General features: G+C 39.6%; 1 protein-coding gene across 2 annotated transcripts in view; it reads right to left on the reverse strand.

Annotated features, from left to right (window-relative positions):
* The window catches only part of LOC127412961 (complexin-2-like), a 32,675-nt gene extending 24,530 nt beyond the window's left edge, over window positions 1-8,145 (reverse strand). Inside the window, exon 1 of one of the 2 annotated variants that reach the window (XM_051649698.1) lies at window positions 8,022-8,145. The gene's annotated coding sequence lies outside the window, so the exon portion shown is untranslated. Of the gene's footprint in view, window positions 1-7,874; window positions 7,885-8,021 lie in introns of those variants that run through there. The other variant, XM_051649699.1, reaches the window with a different exon arrangement.

The following is an 8,145-nucleotide window of genomic DNA, read 5'->3' on the forward strand; positions in this document are numbered from 1 at the left end:
GAACGAATGACTCGGACCAAAAGAGTTGAAAGGTGAACTAATCATTTATGTTTCCTGTACAGCGCCTATGCGGTTTTCACATAACAAACGAACGGAGGTTGCGCAATGCGCATGCACGGCCAACACAAAATGAACGAATCACTCTCTGAGACTACTCGTTCTTCTGAGTCACATAAATAAATTTTTTCAAAATGAACTAATCATTCAGGAACGACCCATCACTAGAGGAGGAAATGGTTTAGAGTGAGACAAACCAACCAAAAAAACCATCACAATTTAATAATGCAATACATTGCTAATACTGGATTTACTTATGTTTAAGCTGTTTTTTTCCCCCACCAAAATGATGCCACTTCCTACAAGATGTAATTAAGGCTTTCGTCAGTTTAAGGAATATTACAAAAGCCTTATAATGTAGTGACATTGTGGACAAAGGAAAAACCTGTACATTGACTACAGTTAAAACAATAGGCCTATTTCTTAGAAAACATGTTTTGTTTGAAAAAAATAAATAAATAAAAAAATAAATAAGAAATGAGGAAACACCTGGAATATTGCCAGTTTTTCATTTTAGAAATTAGTTCATAGCACACTGAGATATTAACTAACATGGGGGGAAATTATTGTAAATCCATGTTTACTTAAAGGAATAGTTCATCCAAAAATAAATATTCTCTCATCATTTACTCATCCCAGATGTGTGACTTTATTTCTTCTCAGTAACACAAATTAAGAATTTTTGAAGAATTTCTCAGCTCTGTTGGTCCATACAATTCAATTGAATGGGTACCAAAACACTGAAGGTCCAAAAGCACATACAGTCAACAAAAAATTATCCCATATGACTCTAGTGGTTAAATCCATATCTTCAGAAGAGATATGATAAGTGTGGGTGAGAAACAGATCAATATTTAAATCCTTTTTTCATTCATCATTCTTTTTATGATTTTGGCAATTCTAATTCTTTGCTCATATCGCCACCTATAAGGCATGGAGGAGAATTTACAGTAAAAAAAGACAAATATTGTTCCGTTTCTCACCCACACATATCATATCGCTTCGCATATTGGGTCGTATGGATTACTTTTATGCTGCCTTTATATGCTTTTTGGAGCTTTACATTTTTGGTAACCATTTACTTGCATTGTGAGGACCAACAGAGCTAAAATATTCTTCTAAAAATCTTTGTGTTCAGCAGAAGGAAGAAAGTCATGCACATCGGCATGAGGGTGAGTAAATGATCAGAGAATTTTCATTTTTGGGTGAATTATCCCTTTAATTGTGATACTGTGATAAAAGATAAACTAATATGATTCCAGTTTAATATTTATCCAATATATTAAGACATATATGATAGGAAAATTAATATGTACTGCATAACAGAAATTACCCTTCACTGTCAATTAATATTTTGAGTATAGCAAAAAACAAAACAAAAACAAAAAACATTCAAGCTATGAATAAATCATAAAACTCCATGATATTTGATCACAATAAGTCAGCACTGACCCACTTAGGCCAGCATATGAATATTACACCCTTTTCTGTGTGAGCGCAGTTGAGGACACTTGATTTCAGGATGGGGGTCTGAATATATTTGTACTGACCTCCTGCTATGTAATTGTCAAAGCCTATCACTGAATGCTGGGCTGGGCTCACACAAGAGGTCATGGGAACCCCTTTCTCCAGCGGGGGCCAATTAGCTTCTGTCACATTCAAGTTTATATGTTACACATTCCTGCAGTGTTGCTGACTGCACTGATTAACACCACATTAACAGTTTCTGTTTTGCTATATTCAAATAGGGGTGCATTACAAACAATGGGCCTGACTGTGTGAAAAACGAGCATTTGTGCTGAATACGCACAATATTTTCATGTGCAATCATTTGGGCACTTTGTAAATAATACAACAAAATATGCAGACTATATTGAAAATTTAAAGGTATAATAACATAGCCACTGTGCGCCATCTAGTCCTAACCAGATGCAATGGGCTAAAGTGACAACCAATCTATTTGATGCAAGTCTTAGTTTTTGTCCTAGATGCAACCATAACAAGCAACGAGCAACAGGACATTTTGGTCTGTGGTGTTGCACCAAGTGGCCCCGCCTACTGTGAAATTTCTTTGGTCATAAATATCTTATGATTGGCTGTGAATGTCACGTCCTGCAGCATTTTCGTGTTCAATGTGGACAGACAAATTGCTTGTCACTCATACTCAAGCTACTCTGATTTTTTTGGTGTAGTCAAGCTATGGTGTTCACCTGTCTGACAAAGTATTCATGACGCAATGCGTAATGGAATATTTGCAGGAAGGACGCCAAATATAGGTCTGTTGGTCCGACTTTGCAAAAATCTGTCTGGTACGATTTCAGTCTGTTTAAAGAGTTCCACGGCATGGCCGCCAAGCCAGAGTTCCATGCCATGGCCGCCGAGCCAGAGTTCCACGCCATGGCCGCCGAGCCAGAGTTCCACGCCATGGCCGCCGAGCCAGAGTTACATGTCATGGCCGCTGAGCTAGCGCCATCTTTTGCCCCGGAGCCTGCTCTATGCCATGTCACAGCAACGCCTGAGCCTGCTCAATGCCATGTCACAGCAACGCCTGAGCCTGCTCAATGCCATGTCACAGCAACACCTGAGCCTGCTCAATGCCATGTCACAGCCACACCTGAGCCTGTTCCATGGCATGTCATAGCCACCTCTGAGCTACTGGACCTGGAGATGGTTCCCACCCTTGTACCCACCCTATGGACGCTTCCTCAGGATCAGACAAGGGGAACTTCCGATCCTCCGAATTCGCCTAGACCCTCCGAGCCATGGACACCGCCTTGGTTCTCCGAGCCCTCAGTTTCACCTTGGCTCTATATCCCTTCAGCTCCACCATGGTCCTTCGGCCAATCTGCATCTCCGGGGTCCCTCCAGCTCCACCTTGGTCAGCCAGTCACCTGGCTCTGCCTGAACTCTCCAATCCCACAGCTATCCTTCGTCAATCCGAGCCTGCAGCTCCACCAGGGACCTCCTTCCCTACGGCTCCGCCTCTGTCCTCTGATCCCCCAGCTCCACCTCGGTCCTCCGAGCTTTGGGCACTACCTCGGTTCTCTGAACCTCCGGCTCCACCATGGTCCTTCGAGCCGTCGGCTACTCTCCGGGCACCAAGTTCCCCTCAATTCTCTCACGGCCCACTTTCCACGGCTCTGCCCCTTGAGCCTCTCAGGGCCCTACATTCCACTGACTCTGCCAGGACCCCCATCTGATTTCATGTTTCCCTCCATGTTCATGTGTCTTGTTTTCATTGGTTGATTGTCATGTTATCTTGTTTAGAGTTCTTTGTGTTTATTGGTTATCCTTGTCATGTGTTCTCCATGTTCATGTATTTAACCCTCATGTTTTCCATTGTCCATTGTCGGGTATTGTTGTATGTAACTTTGGTTGTGAATTCAAGTTTATGTCAAGTCAAGTTTAAATCAAGTTTGTTTATGTTTCATTCATGTTTGTAGTTAGAGTTTTGGATATCACGAGTTGGAATATATTTGCACTTGGGCTCTTTACTTCATCGTCATCGTCTTTGTCATTGCCAGTGTCAGCAACATCGTTACATGTATACAGTACCTTGAATGCACCATAAGATGCTTTGGAAAAAAATCTGCTATATGCATTAATGTAATGTGATGGAAACCAACAGGCATCATGTCTGGTTAAGACACTGTGTAACCCTTAAGATTCCATCCAGACCATTTCTCTTGTTGTATCCCTTGTATTTTAATAGTCATTTTGTGACCTTTAAGATTTGTGTAAATCTGCAGCACTTCTCAAACTCAATTCATTATTGTATTATTCTAGTCACAAGCTCTCAGACTTTCAGCTCACACATAAATACTGGTCTTGCACTCCAAAAATAAAAAAAAAAATAAAAAAATGCATATCTGTTGACCTGTACATTGTCACTTTAAGCTAGCTCAAGCCTCTCCTTTGTATCTGAAGTGTGCACAGTGTTCGTATGCGTCTGCCCAGTGGCTAAGCACTCAGTGGGAGAAGAAATCTGGGGATGAGAGATAAGCTTTCAGTTGAAATGCTGGCTGCAAGCATTTCATCCAAAGAGTATTATCTTCAGACCATTTAGTTTGATTAAGGTTCTTTTCAATTTTAATCAACCTCTCTAAAATCTTTCCATGGCTTGACATGGCAACATTTATATCTAGTTTGCAAAAGCTCCCAATAAAATCAGATGAAGCCAAACCTTGATTCATTGAGGAGGTATTAGAAGACACATACAAAGATATCATACCTGAATATATTCCAGCATTATTTAAGCCAATATATTTTTGTTAGTTTTATTTGATGTTTTTATCACATCCAAACCTTCTGACTTGGAATAAACATAGGCCTATCTTTCAAACTGCACACAACAGCCACTGAATTCTTTAATTCAAGGGTTCTCTATTGGTGAGCAAAAGTTTATCAACTTTTAAAAAGGAGAACAACATGCTTTCCATATCTTTGTTGTTGGCTTCAAAGGCATTGGCACAAATCAATATCTATGAATTTTGGAGCAAATTCATCTGTTACTCGGTAGAAGCTAGCCAAATTTGGCAGATGCCAACATGGACAAACCTATGCAAAGTAAACAAACATTTGATCGAGACTACATTAAATACGGGTTCATTTGCAAAACCAGTTGAGAATCACTGATCTAATCTAGAGTTTCTCAAGAGTGGATAGAAAAAAAGGAAATAATCACAAAAAAAGACAAAAGCTTTTCTCACAACACTTCCAGTAACCTGTCACCACCAGACTTTAGTGGCCGCTTTGTGGTGTTATAACTCAGCAGCTGCTTTATCACAAGTCAAAGAAATTTAGGGCATTTCAATGGGGACAATAGAACCATAGCTTACAAAAAGGAATATAATCATAAAATCTCACAAAGAGATTTGATGGAGGCTGAAAACAGCTATAAATAATTCATCACTTGATTTCTCCCCTGCAGCTAGACCTCCACTGACTACTCTTAGCACCAAACACATAGTGGAGGCTTCAAAACTGCCACATGAATCATAACTCATATACTTTTTTGGTATAAAAAACATTTTGAAACTCTAGTTGTTACTAGATCTCTAGCAAATTATACAATTACATGTTCTGGGTTAAATAAATTGATTATTTGTCTGTGTGCTGAACATGCACGTGTTCCGAAAAAACCTGAACGGTTTACAATACATTTCAAAATTCCTCCAAAATGCCCGTCTTGGTGAGGTATTCATGTAAACACAGAGAGTGCTGTCTAAAGTGAACGTAAATGTAAGCTAATAGACCTGCTGCCATCTAGTGTGTCATTATAATAATCAAACAGGTATTGAAGCTGGTATTGAGAATCGTCAAATTTCACTACTGACTACTGAAGTTTTGGTATTGTGATAATGTATAGCCTTTATTGTACATGCTGCAATAACATGATGAAAAAGTAGATCTCATTCCATAGAAGTGTGAGCACCACTACTGTAAATTATGGCGATGCAGGCTTTCCTTTATTTGACTATCTACGTAACAAAATAATTGTCATATGACAATACCCTCTTCCCCTACCCAGTGCAGTTTGCATTTCAAGTTCAAAGAAATCCACTGTTAAAAAGACAAAAAAAAACAAAAAACTTTTTTTTATTCAATAAATGCATAATGTTTCCAAAGTCAGTGAGTAATTGTGTTAAATAATCATGATCTCAATATTGACCATAATAATCGTGATTATGATTTTTGCCATAATCGAGCAGCCCTACATCCTGACCAGCCAAACACAGCACCACTGGCTGAACCAATGGTGTGAGTTTGGGGCAGGACTTTGTCTAGCCAATTGAAGACGGGAGAACAATCATTATTTTTTGCAGTTCTGATGGGTGATGCTAGTGGCGCACTTTACCATTTGATTTACCATTTGAAAGTACAAGAATGTACACTCACTTAGCACTTTATTAGAAACACTATGGCCCTAATAAAGTTCAAGATGTAGTCTTCTGCTGTTGTAGCCCATCCGCCTCAAGATTTGACGTATTCTGAGATGCTATTTTGCTCACTACAATTGTACAGAGTGGTTATCTGAGTTACCGTAACCTTTCTGTCAGCTCGAACCAGTCTCGCCATTCTCTGTTGACCTCTCTCATCAACAAGGCAATTCCATCCACAGACCTCCCGCTCACTGGATGTTTTTTGTTTTCAGTACCATTCTGAGTACATTTTAGAGACTGTTGTGCATGAAAATCCAGCAGTTACAGAAATACTCAAACCAGCCCGTCTGGCACCGATCATGCCATGGTTGAAATCACTGAGATCAAATTTTTTCCCCATTCTGATGGTTGATGTGAACAATAACTAAAGCTCCAGACCTGTATCTGAATGATGTTATGCACTGCACTGCTGCCACACGATTGGCTGATTAGATAATCACATGAATAAGTAGGTGTACAGGTGATCCTAATAAAGTGCTCAGTGAGTGTATGTACAGTATATTCTATTCTATAGTCTTTTTGTTTGGTTTCATTGCCATGTGTCTTAATGTGTTTACAAAACCTGTGCCTTTTAACAAGCACTAACAAATGAAACTGTACATTTTAAAGTCCATTTCTTTATCTGTACCACTTCCGTCCTGCTATTGCAACCTTTAAAGATCAATAAATTAGATGGAGTAAATTATCTGTATATATAATACAGTACAGTGTAATGCTGTTTCATCTGCTACACACAAATTGGTTGAATGAATATTGTTCAGAATAGTCACACTTATACAAACATGCACTTACAAACAAATAAAAAGCATAATACAAATAACAAATGGTGGGAACACTGTGCTTTTTCTTTTGTAAAGTTACATTTTGAGAAAAGCAACAATGTGGATATGCAGTCAACATAAAACACAGCCAACCGAATCAAGTTCCTTCACATTTTTTTCTGCGTACAAACACGTGATTTCATGTGTTCCAGTAATATACAATATAATTTCATGCATCCCTTCTCTCTTTCACTCCTTCTATGTCAACCCCCCTCTCTCTTTCAGAAACAGCACATGAATAATGGTCAAGGGTTAGGCATAATACCCATTCTTGCCTGGGGCCAAAAGTATAAAAGAGTAATGTGCATTTGCTGTGCCCAATCAGGAGGAATACTTTGAAAGCAAGTATTACTCACTCGCTTAAAGTAGGCACAACTCCCTTGCAATGGATTGCATTAAAAAAAAATTACGGAACCCTTTTACGTCTGTCACTAAACAGAGTATGCACTAATTTATTTCTAGCTCTAAACATCTATGGCATTTATAAACCATAATCCAAAAATTACCCATAATATTCATTCAAACAGAACAGCACAGTTTGATATTTTAGACAAAAGAACTGCTTCCAAATACATTTGCAAAATTACAAAATAAATATAATGGCACAGAAAGACTGTCAGGAGCTGTCCTATATACAGTACAGTAGGCAACTATGCAATGCTATATCCTGAAGCTCAAGGCAATTCTAGTATCAGATACTGGCTTCTCATACACCCACTCACTGAAACACTGTTCACCAGTAGAGATCTCTAGAGCTTGAAGCCCACTATGAAAAAAAGATCAACAACAAGATAATGCATCCCATTCAATTGCTTTTCGGCCTTTTCCTCCACCGGTATACAATGAAATCATGCAGTATATCAGCTGACAGATTCATCAATTGCTGCACCTGCGCATTTTGTCCTCACTCTTTCATCAAATGTGCACGTCGCGCGCACTTCTGCCTCTAACTCTTCTACCTGAAAACACACAACGCATCTCAAATCACCTGACGACACATTTCACTTGCCCCTTTCTTACACCATGGAGCTGAAACTGGCATTTCACGCCTTACCCTGCGTACCCAATCCTCTCCATCGCTGAGTTTGCACCATGGCAGCGTTCAGCACCAGTAACATGCAGCGTTCAATGGCAATAACGCGCTGAGTCTGATCAAACGAATGGTGAAAAGAGAGCATGCGAGGAGCGAACATTTACAAACCTCCGCGATGTGTGTGTGTGTGTGTGTAAGAGAGAGCAAGGTGGCAGCTCTGTGGTCCTGACTGCTTTGAATTCAGCGTCTGGTGTGTGTGGTGCTCCGTATCGAATCGCCTCCTCCCTCTTTT

This window comes from Myxocyprinus asiaticus, chromosome 22 (genome assembly GCF_019703515.2).
Source record: "Myxocyprinus asiaticus isolate MX2 ecotype Aquarium Trade chromosome 22, UBuf_Myxa_2, whole genome shotgun sequence".
NCBI classification, from domain to species: Eukaryota; Metazoa; Chordata; class Actinopteri; order Cypriniformes; family Catostomidae; genus Myxocyprinus; species Myxocyprinus asiaticus.